We start from the raw sequence: 16,062 nt of genomic DNA, 5'->3' as shown, positions 1-16,062 counted from the left end.
TAAACAAAATTATATAGAAATCAGTTAGTTACAACTTTTCAGAAAGTTTTATAAAAATCCAAGGCATCAATTTTTTTTAATAAGAACAAAAGTGTCAATTTTAGCCATTTTAAACTGAAAGGCACCCCTAGTGGAGCACCCGGAGTTTTCCTGGAAAATCCGTTCTGTTACTTTTTTACTCATATCATGTTTAATGTTTGTGCAAAATTTCCAAAAATTCGAAAGCATAGTTATTGAGAAAAGTGCGGACAGACGAATGGACAAGGGTGAATTTACAGGTCCATCCTCCTTTTGACAGATGGACAAAAAAAAAAAATAAATAAATAACATATAGAGATTTATTATTTTTAGTTATGCAAAAATTTGTTAGAAGATACGTCACAGTTTATGAATCTTTAAACGAAATCAAAGCAGAATGAATAGTGGTGGCAAGAAGAATCCAACAGATCAAGGGTTTCTTGTTTATTCCTGTGCACTTGAGATGATGTCGCCTGTTTTTAACAGGTGACGTCATAGATCGGGATAACTGTACAGTGAATTATGTCATCGATTAAGTTAGAGAAAGGAAGGAAGGAGGTGGAGAAGAGATTTTTTTTTATGACACTTTATTTAGTCGACCGTGACAAGTCATAACGACCTAAAAGCACTGATTGTTTTAAATTTAACATTGCAACTGTATTCCCTTCTCACAGCAAAGAAGTATTGTTAGGATGAAATGAATCTCCAACTGCACTTTACAGGTCTTCTTTTTGCAGATATTCACCTTTGTATAATAACCTATTCTTATTGTAACGAACAGTGTGCAGATCATGGATCAGACTGTATACCATACATAATCCATAGTGTATAACCGTATAAAAGGACCAAGAACAGAAGTGAATATGACATTGATTGGGACTATGATGTTAACAACTATGTTTACTTTCGGCAGGCGCGTAACTCTTGCTACTCTTATTTTGTCCTTTAGTCATTACACTCCAGGAGTTTCTGACAAAGTGGGAAGAATTCAGCAATTTTTCCCGCTTTGTCAGAAACTCCTGGAGTGTAGGGACTTTTCTGTATTTTCTTCACTTTTAATTGCCGCCATAAGTGGCAATCTAAATAAGCACCGGCAATTTTTATTTTTGTCATAATCCAGAGTACCACTTTTGGGGAAAGTTGGAGTTTTCACCACAGTAAATCAAACCTTGCATCTAACTTTGCCCTCGTGGGGAGAGACAATTAAATAGTGACACAGTTGACTATTATAACGAATATGATATTCCCTCCAAATAAATTGAAATGGCCTTAAATATACAAGGGGCGTTGTGAGAAATTCTGCATTCAACCGCCATATTTCTTTTAGACAGTCTACACGGTTTGTTAGCCTGTCTGTGATTGGTTCAAATTAGAATGTGTCAGGTGATTTTGACTTGGTGCCTTTTTTGTATTCATGCTTATTTTTCAGTCTGCAGAAAGATTCGGTATGGAACAGACTCGTTTCCTGTAGCTGCCACAAAAGAAGGGAGCTACGTCAATTCCTTTATGATGTGTCACCAAACTGTTGGTGAACTAAAGATCACATCTCTACAAGCAGAGACTATTTTACAAGGTGGAAATTATCCGAATTACAGGATGGCCTTAAAGATCATTTCTTCACGGTTTATTCACCAAATAATGGATCTTATCTCAATTCATCTAGAGATCGGCGTGTCTCGCATATGCCTAATTATAGGCGCCAACATTCCAGCCGAATCTACCATGTACATACATGGATCTGTACAAAGGAAAACGAACTAACATTCCAACAATAGGAATTCAAACCAAAGGCCCCATGCGTATGGAGGCAAATCGGGCCACCGTTTTGCAAAAGGACTATACCTGAACCAAAGAACTTTCATTGCTGTTATTTGTGATTAAATTTTGTTTGTGGAATTCCTTTGCTTCTGCAGGGAGGAATTCGAGTGTGTGAGAAAGAAATTTCTCATAACGTTTCAAAAGTAATGCCTCCTTCCCCCCCCTCCGAATAGATCAGAAGGAATTACAAGTTGCATTGTTATGATGACTGAACTTATGCATTCATGACCTGAAAGTTTCATTTCTCTGTTGCAGATATTGACGGTGTGAGAAAGCCACCTCTGCCATGGACGTGCGTTAGAAGCAGACGTATCATCGAATTCCTCCATGCAGAAAAAATTGAACCAATCAACATTCACCGACACCTGTTGAATGTTTACGAAGCCGATGCCGTTGATGTCGGCAGAGTTAATAGATATGTTTCGTCAATTTCAGAGTACTGACAGAGATGCGAGCGCCAAAGATTTTTACGACCAAACCATCAAAAGAGGCTGACAAAAGTGCATTGAGAATGGTAGTGACAACGTAAAAAGATAAATTCTGGAGCTCAAAATATCACTCGTTTCAATAGTACCACTCCCGTCTTCATAGATCTTCAACTTTTTAGTGGGGGTGGGGGGGAAGAAAAGAAAAAATAGGAAGCCTTACTTTTGGAACTTCCCTACATATATATAATCTAGTTTATGTTAACTTGATGAAAAAGAGGGCGGGGGGGGGTTTAAAAATAGAACCTTGAGCTTTAAAAGAGCAGTGATTTTTCGGAAGATGGAAGGGTGGGGCTTAATTCGATATGTAAAAATCAAAACTCGCAAAGAGAAGAAAAGGAGTGTAAAGATGTCATCAAAGTTTATGTTTCAGAAATACTGCATCCTTTTGGGAATAGTACGTGGGTGAGAACGGATTACATTTCATTTTCATTCATATCGATTGTTGGATTAAAAAAAAAAGTAAAAATAAAGAAAATAATAGTATTAACCTCTGAAAAGTGTAGCGACTATAAAAGAAAAATAATACAAGGGTTAAATAAATAAAAAACAAAAATTATTATTTTCCATGCCAACGAAGAGTATCGTTTTTACTTTAGGGTGACAAAGAGAGATAACTTATCACAATTTGTTGATCGATAATTAATTATGCCTATGACATCGACATTCATTCATCTATATTTTTAGGTTGGTGCAAAAATAATGTTTGCTTTATATATATATATATATTGAACGTAAAAAAAAAATATATATATATATATATTTTTGCACCAACCTAATACAAAAAAAAAAAAGAAGAAAAGTGCATTTTAATCGTCTTACATAAATAGTACCTATCCAATTTACCACCCAGTCTCTAGCAACTTTCGAAAAATTGAAAATTAAACAAAATACTGGGAGAACACATTTTTGCACAATGTGAGAAATTCCAGTTACAATGCCATTTTCATGTTTTAAGCTGCCTATGCAAATTTTTTGTAGGCAGCCTTTGATTGGTTCATTCGTATGGGCCAAAATAATTACTTGGCGCCTTTTTTGTAAACACCCATTTGTTTTTCAGTCTACGTAAACCTCCGGCAAGACAGAGACTCACAAAAGGTCGGCTCCGAAAAGAATGCCTTATCGAGAATGGAGCCGCAACAATTTCATGTTTATATCACCTAAATGTTTGGTGAAAAAGGACTTGAGATCTCTACAAGCAGAGACACCTTTACATTGTGCCGAAGATATCCCAATTAGAGGATGGCATCATTTGAACATTTACATCATGTTTATTTCACCTAAATGTTTGAATTTTTCTCAATTCAATTAGGAACTCGATTTATGCCTAATTCAAGGCACCAGAACTCTTTCCGAGAACACCATAAATTATCATGGACCTTTTTGAAGGAAAACCACGGTACCACTCCAACAAAGGGAGTTAAGGGCTCCCAATTTGGGAGGCAAAACTGACCCACCGTTTTGCAAGGACTGTATCCGGACCAATAACCTTTCTTTGATCTTACAACTGAATAAAATTTGTATGGTTTTGTAATTGTGGAATTATTTTTGTCTCAACCAGGGAGTATTGAGTTTGTGAGATTAATTTCTCACAACGACTGGTAACATTTACTGGGTGGATTTTAATCAGTATTTTCTTTAATTTTCGATTTTTTAACAATTATAGACGCTACATTTCTTTCAAAATAAATACACGCTTTAAAATAAGCTTCAACACAAACGGACTTATCCAGGTCGCTAGAAGATTAATCTTGCCTTTGATAAAAATTTTGTTTTTCTTTTATTACATTTTTTTTTTTTGGCACTGTACAAAAAACAAACAAAAAAACTGCTCAGTAAAAGATAGAAAAGAATAGTAAAGCCCTGTTAATTTTGTTACATGCTAATAGTGAAGGTTAAGCTTTAGAACTAAAATCATTAAACGTGTTAAAGTCGAAGTGTAGACAGTTTCCTTTTCAACTACATAAAAATTAAAGAATAAAAACAAACCCCCAAAACCATCATTTTCTAAAGTATATTGTTCGTGGAACGCAGACATGATGTGAAAAAGTAGGTTTCAGAAAAGTTATTTTTATAAAAAAAATCGTCTGTATTTATAAGCTGTATTTTGGGTTAATGGAGAGAAATTCGAAACTGTTAAAGAACTGTAGGCTTTGTTAACGTCTTCATATAAAAGGCGGCGGAAGGGAGGAATGGGAAATTGACTTTTAATAGTTTGGGCGGACCTGTAAGAGAGTGCCCAACCCCTAGAAATGCGCGATTTTCACCTTTTTCAATCTTAGGTATCATATTAGCAGAAAAAAAAATTGAAAAAAAAAAAAATAATGACTTAAGAAGGGGTTCTAATCACGTGACACGTCGGCAGAGAAATGGACAGTAAGTCAGGTAGCAAAGAAGTAGAACGTTATAACCAGAAAGTGAACCCGCTTTTCAAAAGTCATTAATTTTTTTTTTTTCTGTTACTATTATACTTAAGTCTGTAATCTCTGATAATCGTCGGACAAAGATCTTAAAAAGTATAAAACACGCATTTTTAGGGAGTGGGCATTCTCGTAAAGGTCCGCCATAGTTTTTTTTAATTATTTTAATTCAGATAAGCAGGAAACTTGGGAGGACTCAGGATTTTTAGTTATGGAGTTAGTTCAGAATATTGAAGAATCCAGAGTCAGTTCTGGCTGGAGATGACCGAAACAAGCGAATGAATATATATATATATATATATATATATATATATATATATATATATATATATATATATATATATATATATATAAGGCCATGTTACAATAAAGAAAATATATAAAATAAGTGTCTTTCAAATCGTAAACTGCTTCAATTTCCGAGACTTAAATTGGGATTCTTTAATCAATACCCGAACCTAGTGATTCCATGAGAACCGGAAAAGTTACTAAATCATGGCGTGAGTTTATTGCAAGATAAAAAAAAGTTGTGTAGGCACTAAAATATTTTTGGATAGAGTCGACAGATCGATTTTTATAGTTTTATAGTTTTAAGCAAAAACAACAGTACTTGTAATGTCGACAATAGTAATATATTCAAAAATTACGAAAATTCATCGAATAGAAAATTATTCATAGTTAAAAGTAATCGTAAATTTTTACGACCTGCCCCAGAAGCGTAGTATAAACACCCCCAACCACTCCGTGTTAAGAACGGCTTTCGGAATACCAGCCCCCAACTTCTCCATGTCAAGAACGGCTTTCAGAGTTGGGGGGGATATTCCGAAAGCCGTTCTTAACATGGGGTGTTAGAGTGTTTATAATACGCTGGGGCACGTCGTAAAAACTTACCAAAGTAATTTTTACAGAACATGGAATGGGGGGGGGGCATTTCCCCTATATGTAAACACATTGAGGATTGCGAATACATGAGGCATACTTATCTTCCTTTTCGACACTTTTTAATGGCTGACATATTGTTTTTGACAATAGTGATAGACTTTTTCTTTCTTTTTTTTTTTTTTTTACTAAAAATCCTATAGCAGTTGTAACACGATGAATTTTCCTAATTTTTGGATATATTACTTATTTTGGACGTAGTGTTTTTGCATATTTAAAAATCGATCGCCATATTTTTGTAGTTGTTAAATAGTATTATACGAGGAATCTTTTCGAGTTAAAATCGATTGAGAAATACACATTTTGTATTAATAAATAACCTGATTTAAAAATGTAAACATTAAGTAAAGAATAACAAGTTATCCAAAATGGACGCTCGTTTGGCCATATTGAATAACTTTACCTAATGTTTACATATTTGAATCGTGCATATTTCTCAATAGATTTTTACTCGAAAAAATTCCTCATATAATAATATTTAACAATAAGAAAAATATGCCTACAAAGAATTTTTTCTCGCAATAAACTCACACCGGTTTTAGTGTAGTGTCACTGACACTAACTACACTGTAGTGACTCAAAGACTCATGTCATTCCTAATAACACTAAGTCGCGAAGGCAATACGAAAAATAAGGCACTTCTGCAGTTTAACATTCCCAAGTAAATCAATAAAGCCATTCATAACATGGGGATCCTTCCTAAAGGGAATTTCAAACTGTACTATTCGGGCCAAGATCAAAGTGTAGTATCTATTCTTCAGATGCTACACTTTAATTTCTTGTTTGCTTTCAATGGAGGATAAATCCTTTACGACTGAGATATTTTTATTTTTGTTCCTTTTCTCCACATTAAAAAACGACCCTGGTGTCTAACTCTGTCCCGTGGGAAGGCATTGTAAATAGGAACTGCCAACTGACCTGACCTCACCTCCTGCACTAGTGCAGTGCACTAGTAAAACTGCGCACGAAGTGGGTGTAACAACGGTGCTGTAAAATAGTCAATTTCGTCGATAAGAGTTTTAAGCCCACTCGTGCCTCCGTTTATTGTCAAAAGTATATTTTAATTTCTAGATTATCTTAATCCGGATTCTCACTCCCACTCCGGAGTGCGAATTCATATACACCCACACGCATTAAAAACTGTTCTTGTGTCTAACTTTGTCAGATGAAGGAGCAGTAAATATGAACTAGACTTTGCCTAAAAACCTTAATTCTCGCCAAAAATTACTTCCGAATGGAAAGTTTCCAAGACTTCAAAAATCATTAAATTTCACAGTCAAGGAGAAAAATCAACGTGACAATTCCTTTAATAGGTTCGGGGGGGGGGGGGGGATGTCCGTAAATAGTGTTTACTTTGTAGCGTTCGGTGACATATGATTTTTTTTTTTTACATTTTCACCCCAAACAAGGCACAGTGTCACTTTGATGTAGGGGGCTACTATCAGGGACATAAGTTGCAAGGATACTGTGTAGGAAGTTGAGCAGCAAGATGTTCACATTACACTTGAACTTCTGCATGTCAGTACAGTTGGGGAAGCAGGATCTCGGAAGGAATGTCCAAAGGCTAACCGTTCTGGGGAAGAAACTATTAGAGCATAAGGCTTTCTTACATCTAGGGATCTCTACTGTGTAGGGCCAGCAGGGGTGGGATTTACCTGCTTGTCAGGTTTGTCGGGGGTATTCACGTCGAGGGGGTATAAGGACTTGTTGTTCATCGGAGCATTCACCATTAAAGTACTTGTAAAACAGGCAGACAGAGGGGTATACAACATTTCGTCGATGGACAGAGGTTGAAGCTTAAATGACAGTTCGACCTATCAGGTTGGCGACTCTTTTGAACCCTGTCCAGGACTGAGACTAAGTAGCGGATACACCAGCTCAAATGTGACAACAATACTCAATACGTGGGCAAATGGTGGTCTTGTAGGATAATTTCAGACGTAAGTAACTTTCTAGCACGGTAGAGAGAGCCCACCTTCTCCGCAGCAGCATGACATTTTTAAAATCGATATTTATGTAGAATACCGACCGTGCTATTTTTTAGATCGGGTTTTCAAGTTAAATTCATTGTTAACGGTACCTTATTAAATTGTTAGGTGAAAGTATAAAATAGTTAGAAAACGTTTCCCCCCTCCACACGTTAAGAATGAGGTTCCAAAATACGTTATTATTTCAGCACGGTCCGTGTTCTGCATCAGTACTCGAAAGTGTTATAACTGTCAATTCAACAAAAATTTATACTGAAATGTAAAATTGATAGTTATGCTTCAAGTATTATTGTTTATCTGAATGAAAGAAGGAAAGAAAAGGAGCAAAATTTTCGACCTTGTCACTGAACTTACGATGAAAATAAGCCGGTTCGACTTGTATCGATCTGTAAACGAGGAAATGATAAATCAATAAACCTACAGATTTTGTTATCAATAAAAGATAGCAAAGTATATTTTTGGATTTTAAAGTAATAAAAATGTATTCATAAACAATATGAGATGAAATATCACTTATTCAACCAACCTATTAAGATCTTGTTGGGTGTTTTTGTTTTAAGACAAATCGACTCCTTATAATAGGCAAGCTCGGCAAAAATCTGATAACGAGTTACGAGAGCAGCTGAAATATACGCAAAATGAAACCCGGGTTCCTGACTCGGAAAATGGGAACGGTCCTTCTGCAGTTTACGGATCGTTTTTTTTTTTGTTTGTTTGTTTTTTGTTTTGTTTTTTAAATAGCATTTTCAAGTTCAATTCGATTTTCATGGTGTCTTGTTTATTAAATTGTTTGGTGAAAGTACAAAGCAGTTAACAAAGCCCGCCTCCAATACCCGAAAAACATTTACCATCAATTTATTTACATTTTCTGCATTGCGAAATTAAAAATAAAAAAATGTAAGAATACCAAATAAATAACTATAAACCAACAATTTGCAATCGCAAATTAATACTATGCAAAATATAAATATATCAGTAAAGACATAAATTAAATACAGTGCAGTTGCACATAAATGTTTTGTTTTCCGTTTCAAAAACCCGGGTTTCATTTTGTGTGGCCACTTTTCAGTTTGGAAAAGGGGGTTGATCTTTAGAAGTAACTTTTTTATAAGTCAACATAAGTTACATAGGCCTACATAACATTTCCAATGTGAAATACATATACATAGAAGTAAATTAAAATGATTTTTGTAAACAAACAAATAAAAATATTAGGAAAAATAATAATAACCTGTTTGGTTAAAGTGTCCAAGTTTGTCAATAGCTGTGAGCTCGAATTAATAATAAAACCAGAGAAAGAAATCCTGATTATTGGGAGTTCAACTTGAATAACACGCACTCGATCTCTACGACATGTGCGGTGCGGTGCTAGTAGTGTAGGGGTTGGGGAAGAGTTGTCAGTACTGACTAAGCGAGATGTTGCTTTCAAGAGTCTTATTTTCGATCAGTTAAGCCTGACAGGTGTTTCAGCACCCTCTTTCTCTCTCATTACAGGTCACAACCTCCCCTCTCTCTTTTTATCACTCTTACCCTCTCTATTCCTTTTCTTCTATTTTCTTTCCAGCCACGCCCATCTCTTCAGAGTACTCTCTCTCTCTCTCTCTCTCTCTCTCTCTCTCTCTCTCTCTCTCTCTGGTATTTCTTTTACTCTCCGCATGTCTCACTATTAATCTCTCACACCCACTCACCGTTCTTAAATTAATTAATAATGCATATAATAAAAAAAAAATGATATTCCTAAGGAAGTGACACATAATAACGGCCCGAATGCTTCCGAATGCGATTTACGAAACAGACCGGAAATAGTTGAACCGTCGTCGAACAGACAATTAGTACTGATAATAAAGGAAGCATGCATGACTGGCGGAACAAGAGCGTGCAACATAAAGGGTTTCATTCGAAATTCCGTGCAAATTCCCGAGTTGAACAGGATACACCTGAAGAAGATCGGAGATTTCATCGACCGAAATGTTGTAAAAATAGTATTCAAGATGAGAGCAATAGTCCAAAAGAATCCAAATAATACAAAATACCAATTCTCATCTCAAAAATAAAACGGAGGCGGGGGTGTTGATTTTAACTGTCAAGAACGTTGAGTTTTTTTTGGGGGGGGGGGGGTCTAAATCATTGACATTAATCAATTTTTAAATTTCATTTATTATTTTTTGAGAAAGTTTTTTTTCTTCTCAGCTTTATTTTTTAGGATTAAATTTTATTTAAACCCTGTAAGATATTTTAATTGCCTTTCGTTCCATGACAGTGGCAAAATAAGACAAAACACAACAAAGCCTACCTTAAAATTCAATACAAATTTTATTAGTTCCTTAGTTGCAAAAAGGAATGCCCGTTTTGCCTCTGTAAACAGAGCTGTTAACAACCTCGAAAGGTGATAGTCTTTGATTTTCAACAGGAACTGGAAGCAGGTTTATCTGTCTTCGAAGATATGATTTTACAGCCGTTTGAAGGGGGTCGATATGATGCCTTTTGATGTAAAAGAATCAGTTCTCGCATTGAGACGATATAACAGAAGTTCATAATTAATGTTCATGTAAGGAAAAGTCCTTGATAACAGGTCGGCAATTCAGACTTAAATAATAATTATTGGGCCTAATCATTTAAATAAAAGTCTCAAGGAGATGAACAGGAAGAGGACCACAATGATCCTCTTACAAAACGGTGGAGTTCCTGTCCTTCATCATGGCTGTTTCTTGTGAAACTCGGTTCCATTTGTCTTGTATGGCTGTTTAATGTATTTATTTGCTTCCCCACCAAAGCAAATTAGGCATAAGGCCGTTTAAGAAGAGGCACGCAATGCAAAAAGCCTGCCAAGGTGAACCATGCAGCAAATACAATCAATCAATTTGATTGGTTCAAAACAAATACAATGGGAGGCATGATGTAATTGTCAAATTTCTAACAATCTTAACACTAACTTAAATACAACTTAACTCTAGCCCTAACTCTAACCATTATTTTAATCCTCCATAACTTTTTAAACCCAAACCCTTACCTCAACTTTAATCATAACCATAACCATAACAAAAAGAGAGCATTTTTGTTTGTATTTCTGAGTCTTTGCCATGAGCCTGAATTTTTTGGCGGGGGGGGGGGTAAAATGCAACAAGTTCTTTCGGAGATGGAGCAGCTATTATCACTATTCATTTTGGTTTTGCAAACGTATGCTTTTAGTGTCGTTATAGGACTCTCGACAGAATCATCTTTTATAGGTGTCTGCACAAGAGTCACTATTTAGTAAGGGTATGAGTCGGCGTCCACCAATTTATAATCAGAATCTATCAATTTTTAAGACCGAGGTTGCAGGAATCTCTAGAAATCAAAAGTTGTAGAGTATCCGTGGGACTGTTAAAGGTTAATTTAACAAGATCTCCAATGAGCAGGTTTTCACCAAATCACATGCTCACATATATAAAGTAAAAATATGAATAACCTCGGAAAATAACGATATTTGACAAAGAACTTGAGATCACTGTATTTACATGAAATACACAACATTTATTTATGTGTTAGAGAAACGTTCCAACGTTAGTGTTTTCTTGTAACAAGTATTTATTATATAAACTTAACTAAATGAGGATCTCGTAAAAATGGAATGCAGTTTAAGATTACTGACTTTTATGAATCAAGTGACACCACACATGGTTTGAATGTGGTTATTTTCTGAGAGGAAAACAGTCATTAAACCATGTAAGCAAAATGTGTATGTGTGGTGGGGGTCCATCACATAAGAAAACAGTTGTTCAAAAAATATTCTTAAAAAAGGTTTAAACTCCTGTTCGATGTGGTAATTTTCCATGGTGAAATTTAAGGTTTGTAATGCTTGGCATGCAAATTCAAGACGGGCAATTTTAATGCCTTCTGATGGCAAAGTTATTTTTAGATCCAGTTTTGGGGAAGACAAGAAAAGAAACTGGAATGAAACTAAAGTGATTTGATTTTCACGGGTGAATCCCTGTATAAAAGTGTTCTTGAACATTTCAGTCTGCTTGGCGTATCACTATGCGTGGAACACAATGCAAATGGTCAAATTGCAACATTATGTGCTTGCGTGTTCTGATATACCTGAGCGTTAAAATGGTGATTGCTGTGAAAATGTCTCTGCCGAAGATTTTTTTCCGGCCATACATAGTGATCGCTACATCACTTTCCTCCTAGACGAAAAGTTGATCTAAAAAGAAGAAATAAAATTATTGCAAATATTTCACTGTGTGTATGTCACAAAACGGAGTGGACACTTTATGTGCCTGTCAGATTTGGTGGAAGTTACAGCACCAGGCAACACTGTGTTGTTAGGCGCGGCAGTAGTTAATGAATCTCCTGAAGTTTGTGTTCATACCATTGTGGTACTTCAGTCTTTGTCATTGAAAAATGAAGTTTCTGTTCATACCATTGTGGTACTTCAGTCTGCGTCATTGAAAAATGAAGTTTGTGTTCATACCATTGTGGTACTTCAGTCTGCGTCATTGAAAAATGAAGTTTGTGTTCATACCATTGTGGTACTTCAGTCTGCGTCATTGAAAAATGAAGTTTGTGTTCATACCATTGTGGTACTTCAGTCTGCGTCATTGAAAAATGAAGTTTCTGTTCATACCATTGTGGTACTTCAGTCTGCGTCATTGAAAAATGAAGTTTCTGTTCATACCATTGTGGTACTTCAGTCTGCGTCATTGAAAAATGAAGTTTGTGTTCATACCATTGTGGTACTTCAGTCTGCGTCATTGAAAAATGAAGTTTGTGTTCATACCATTGTGGTACTTCAGTCTGCGTCATTGAAAAATGAAGTTTGTGTTCATACTATTGTGGTACTTCAGTCTTTGTCATTGAAAAATGAAGTTTGTGTTCATACCATTGTGGTACTTCAGTCTGCACCATTGAAAAATGAAGTTTGTGTTCATACCATTGTGGTACTTCAGTCTGCGTCATTGAAAAATGAAGTTTGTGTTCATACCATTGTGGTACTTCAGTCTGCGTCATTGAAAAATGAAGTTTGTGTTCATACCATTGTGGTACTTCAGTCTGCACCATTGAAAAATGAAGTTTGTGTTCATACCATTGTGGTACTTCAGTCTGCGTCATTGAAAAATGCTTTCTTCAGTCGATCAACACTGATCGAGTCATTTTTGTCATTCTTATCACAAAATGTTTTGGATATCTTCTAAGCTCTTTGTAAAGGCTGGAGTAGGGTGGCTGCAGGCACGTGGGTACTCTGTTATTCCTTACAAAAGTATATGTCCATGTGGGAATATCTTGAGGAAGATGAATCATAGTTTTCTGAGACGATTGTCTCAACATGTAATGGTCTCGACATGTACTTCTTCAAACGAGATGTACAGCTAGTCGGGTCTAGTATGCTTCTAATGTCGGTCAGTGCAATCATTTGTCCTAGTAGTAAGTCAGGGGTGTTCCATACATGATCTTGCCAGCTGTAAGTTCAATGTCCATTTTAATCGTAGATCTGATACCGAGGAGTACGAGAGGAAGGAATTCCATCCAATTATTAGGATCGGAATGTGCTTTTAAGGAAGTTGACGATGGAAGCGTTCAACCAAGCCATTCAAGTACAGGTGATAAGGTGGGGTTCGTATATGCTTGTAGACATGAAAGTTCAGCGAAAAAATAAGAATTGAACTGTTTACCTCTATTGGTGGTAATAATTTTCGCCACATCAAATCTTGATATCCACTGAGAAACGAGCATTTTGGCAACATTCTCAGTAGAGATTTCAGTGATGCACAAGGTTTCGGGACATCTAGAACATCTATCTACGCAAGTGAGCAGATATGTAAAGTTATTTGAAGGTGGTAATGTCGATGTGAACATTTAAATCAAGCCTCAGGAATGGAGAACTTTGCAAGGGGACTCTTAATATGTTGAACTTTGCAAGGGGACTCTTAATATCTTGAGTGACTTTGGATTTCCGGCAAGGGATACATCTCCAGAACCAGTCACGTACATCCTTGTTAATAGCAGTCCATATGAAACGTGATGTAAGCAATTTCTGTGTTGCTTGGACGCCTGGGTGCAATAAATTATGTAACCTAAAAAAAACTGCTCGTCTGTGCTGGAGAGGTACGTCAAAGTGTCGGTTGAGCTCCCCCAAAAGGAGGCAAAAACTCAAAATTCACTGAAGAAAAACGGGCAAATGTGACTTTTTATTGAATATTGGTGTGCCCGAGTGACAGCAAAAAACCTTGCTGAGAAAAAGAATATGATATATGATTTTATTTAATAAATCGACAGACAATGTCATTTTGAGAGCTGTACAAAAACATATTTTGTGAGTCGGGGCAAATGATTGATGACTCAAGGTTTAGAGAAGAGATGTTTGGATTTTGAGTACAGTTACCCTGACCTGAGGTTACAAACATAACCGAAGGGTCATGAGAAAACCGCTTGCAGGTTTGCAGGTGCAACTCATGGGAGGACCACCAATTGAAATATGCTGGAAGTTGACATTGTCTTGTGTGATTGGTTGCAGAAGCTACCCAACCTACCCCCTCCCGATATATATAAATGAGAGTGGAACTGCAAAATAGCAGATTGTGTGTTTGATTCTCAAGATTAAGTGTTGATCAAATATTCGACGAGTAAATCGCCCCCCCCCCTCTCCATGACTCCCCATTTTGCCACGACCCCACTGCTAAAAAGAAAAGAGTGTAAGATTGTGAAAATGTCTCTGCCGAAGATTTGTTCCGGCCATATGTAGCAGTTGCTACATCGTCTACTTTTTACATTTTTTTCTACGCCTTTCAATCTGTAAACTACCATTTCTAGTTTGTTCCATATATCGCAACGGGAAATATCCGAGCTGGTTTGTATCACTCCTCCTACAGAAGTACCAAATAGATTACAATTTTACTGATAGCGAGCGCTAAAAGAAATAACAATTTTACATTTATTAATATAAATATCAGTTTTAAAGAATTACTAGACTACCCATAAATCGTTCGGTCAGTATTTGTGATATATATATATATATATATATATATATATATATATATATATATATATATATATATATATATATATATATATATATCTCATTGAATTACACACACATACACAAGCATACATCATATATATATATATATATATATATATATATATAATTATTTACTATAATAATTATTAAATACCTACAGACACTAGTGTTTCATCCTTTCGGGAATCATCAGTGCAGGGTGTCACGATTAACAAGAGTCGATATATCCAAACAGGGCAACAGAAACCATTTCTGGCTTCATTAGCAAGGACCTAATTCATTCGGCCACACTTAACCGTGGGAAATACTGTTGAAATTTAAACATTTATTTTTTAAATGTTTTTTAACGTCTGTTAGAGTGATCTGATTATTATATGATGATCTGTGCATAAGAGTTAAACTGACAAACTTTTATTTCCAATTTATTTATTGGAAGTGCTCAACGATAAGAAACGGGCTTCTTAAAGGGGCTGAAATACTTATTTGCTATAATAATTATTGAATGTTATGTTATATATATATATATATATATATATATATATATATATAAGCATGAGAATATCCGTCCCAGTACTAGTAAAATGAAGTTCTCAAACAGAATACTTCTGTTTCTGCTTACGAAGATTAAAATCAAGATATAATGATACTAGATCATTTGAGGAAAGTAAAAAATGGATCATCGTTTTACATTCAGCGGTTTCGTAACACTTGCTTCCCTTATTTTTACCCATTCCTCCTCACATTTCTTCAGCAATTTTTCTGACAAAGAAGGAAGAATTACTGTTTTCTAAGTCGAAATCTATCCATCTTACACTTATCGTTTGCTAGTTTTTTGACCTTGATGTTATTTTATTTATTTTTTTTAGCTTTGTATATTTAGTGGCTTCATGCTTTGTCTGGATTATTTTCCATAATATATATATATATATATATATATATATATATATATATATATATTGCGAGATTGAAATTGGAATCCCATGGTTTAACCTCTACCTCTGGGCTATCTCACACGACTGCTGGATGTATCGCGTTTTATGTAGATGTTATTTATTTGTTTTTGTTTGAGATACTATTTGAATGAATTCAATTATTGATACGAAAGTGCATTTTTATCTAAATGCGAATTTGGAATAATTTCCCTAATTACCAATTTGGTATCACAGTGTTTCGTCGTCTACGACTCATCAGAGTGGCTGAATTAATTCAAAAGTATCACAAACAAATCAGCTTTAGTTCGTTCGTTAACTGATGGTTTTATTTTTTTGTTACAATTACAAGGACAAGTTGTCATTGTAAGCAATGAAGCAATTCGTTGCAACTCTCAGATAAGTTTACCCAAAAGTCATGAAGAGGTTATCACATTAGGAGGCGATTTCATTGTTTTTCCCTTT

The 16,062-nt window shown here is 35.4% G+C and overlaps 1 protein-coding gene across 6 annotated transcripts in view; it reads right to left on the bottom strand.

Annotated features, from left to right (window-relative positions):
- Window positions 1-9,176, bottom strand: part of LOC145249588 (anoctamin-4-like) — a 248,964-nt gene extending 239,788 nt beyond the window's left edge. The window contains exons 1-2 of one of the 6 annotated variants that reach the window (XM_080111293.1): window positions 8,900-9,073; window positions 8,023-8,054 (exon numbers count right to left, since the gene is read on the bottom strand). The gene's annotated coding sequence lies outside the window, so the exon portion shown is untranslated. Of the gene's footprint in view, window positions 1-8,022; window positions 8,055-8,899 lie in introns of all 6 variants that reach the window. The other 5 variants (XM_080111287.1, XM_080111292.1, XM_080111286.1 and 2 more) reach the window with 5 other exon arrangements.
- Between the last annotated feature and the right edge of the window lie 6,886 nt (window positions 9,177-16,062).

The sequence above is a fragment of the Euprymna scolopes genome, chromosome 28 (genome assembly GCF_053919585.1).
Source record: "Euprymna scolopes isolate OS-2025 chromosome 28, ASM5391958v1, whole genome shotgun sequence".
In the NCBI taxonomy this organism is placed as follows: Eukaryota; Metazoa; Mollusca; class Cephalopoda; order Sepiida; family Sepiolidae; genus Euprymna; species Euprymna scolopes.
The sequence above is the reverse complement of the archived record's forward strand: the minus strand, read 5'-3'. Positions and strand labels throughout refer to the sequence as shown.